Source organism: Vigna unguiculata, chromosome 11 (assembly GCF_037176805.1).
Source record: "Vigna unguiculata cultivar grain cowpea cultivar isolate G323 ecotype 2 chromosome 11, ASM3717680v1, whole genome shotgun sequence".
NCBI classification, from domain to species: Eukaryota; Viridiplantae; Streptophyta; class Magnoliopsida; order Fabales; family Fabaceae; genus Vigna; species Vigna unguiculata.
The window spans coordinates 5,445,135-5,447,750 of NC_140802.1; positions in this window are offsets into that span (position 1 = coordinate 5,445,135).

The following is a 2,616-nucleotide window of genomic DNA, read 5'->3' on the forward strand; positions in this document are numbered from 1 at the left end:
CGCGATAGCGCCTATGTGGAAATATATGTTTGATATATATCATTCTATGTCACATTTTTATTTTAATGTTAAGTCAAATAAACACGCTTGAAATGTCAAATAAACTTAACAAAATTTGATTAAAAGGACTAAATTCACGTATTTCGAAAGATGAAAGACTAAATTGATTCAAAGTTTCAAAATGGATTAATTCTAAAATTCACTGAAAGTTAAAAAACCAAAAACATATTTAACCCTTTAAATAATATACAATAAAGATAAATAGTTAGTTTAAATATTTTGTCTTTTTATACGATAAAATAAAATTATAGTTTTTATAAAACTATAAAAATTTTAATTTCGTTAATTTTTTGAACTCCGTTAATATTTTGAGTGATTGAATATATGTTTGATATTTAGTAATTGTCAAATGTGTTTGTGAAAAATAAAATTAACGTTCATATACCATTAATTTGAAGGAATATTTTATCTTTTAATTTTGACTTTGTAAATTTAAAATTCTCAGTGATCCTTCAATATTTATCGTATATTAGCGATAATTTTCCTTTAATAAATATGTTAGAAAATTCTTGATCAGGAGTTCAAAAAAAAGTAATAGAATTAAAAAATTTTGTATTAAGATTATAATATTTTATTTTATTGTACTAAAATAAAAATATACTAATAATTGTTGTTATATTGAACATATTATCTAATCTTTTTTTTTTCTTAGTTTGATTTGAAAATATAAATTTTCAGTATACCAGCATTTTTTACTTAATTATTTTACCTTTAGACATTGTTCTATTCTAACTAAAGATATTGAGAGACTTTCAACTAGAAACACTTGCTTATAATGATGATTTAGAGATATATTTATAGACCTAAAAACCGTTAATATCTACTTTTTTATTTAGAGATAATGGATATTGTTAAATAAGATGAAATAAAGTAAGATTTCTTACCCTAAATGAGAGTCTTGGGCACACTAATAAGATTATGATATATTGGGAAGAATATTTACTGAATATTTTTTTTTATTTGAATTAATTTTTAGGAAATTTTCAATTTTAGAAATATATTTTATATACAAATAAAAAAATATATTAATTATTATTTAAATTTATAAAATTAAAATGAAAATATTATAAATACTTAACATTCTATTACATTTTTTATATATAAAATACGTAAATAAAATAAAATAAAAATTTATCTGTACAACATATTTCTTATATTTCCCATCTTACTCATACCTTTAAAACGATAAAAAATTCTAAACATTATACATTATCCAAAAATCAAGATCTTTGACGAACCTCAAACATGATCTTTATAATTATGGAGTAATAATATAACCTACTTATAAATTTATTGTTTTTATCTTGTTTTATTAAAGGATAACAATTAGATTTATTTATTTTTATTAAACATATATACTTTTATGGATGGAAGTGGCAGAACCAAAAAAATGTGACAGTGTTTTACTGTTTTTAGGAATTAAATTGTGGCTTATCCTAATCTATAATGCAAAAGAAAAAAAAACTTTATTTAATTTCTCATATTTTAAATGAATCTTTCCTAAATCAAGAAGAAATAGTGTATTTGAGTATGATTTTTTAAATATACGTGATATTATATTAGCAGGTGATGATAATATAATGTTATTAAGTTAATATATAAAATAAAATTATATTTATTAGAAATAAAGTAAATTATACCAGAAAAGATGAGAGAATAACGATTGATATATAGAGAAAAAAGGAAGAGTAGAAATAAAAGATTTTATAAAGAAGTTTGTAAAATAATGATTAATTTTGAAAAAATTATAAATAATTATATTTTAGAAAATAAAATTGATATTCCGAATCGTGGAAAAAGAAGAATTCTTTTATATATAGTTATAGATTAAGAAGAAATAAATTGAAAAATTAGTTTTGTTTGTGAACCTCAGACATTACGCAGTTCTGTTTATCTGGTATAATGAAAATCTTAAAAACATGATATGCAAACTTAATTACCCTTTAACTTTTAATTATTTTATTTTTAATTCTTACTTTTTATTTTTCTGTTTTCTGTTATAAAAAATCGCAGTCATTTGAGACCAAACGAATACTTAATGAATGCCGTTTTTCTCGTTTTGGTTGTCATCTACTTAACCGCAATCACCGCAATAATGTGTTTTCTTTTTAAAAATCTAAAATTAAAAATAATAATCACCAATTTCAATTTCAAGTATCACCAAGGACGTTTAAAGATTTACTTTAAAAATTGGCATTTTTATTAGTCATATTTTTTACGAAAGTTTTTATTAATCATATTCCAAATATTCCAAAAATTAAATAAGGTTGATTCTTTTAAGACAACAATAGTATGTAATTATTAAACTTATTTTATTGTATTTTTACAAATATCATACTAAAGGATGACAAATAAATCTGGTATTCTTTAAATTGGTTTCGATATCGATGAAGAATATTTAGTTTAATTGAATGAGTCTATCTCTAATTATTTATGTTTGTTTCTGTGTGTATTTATGTGTATATGTCTGTTTATATTTATTTTGTTCGTCTTTGTGTATGTGTATATGTATTTGAATGTTCTATATTTTTTATATAATATAAATGACAAGTGATG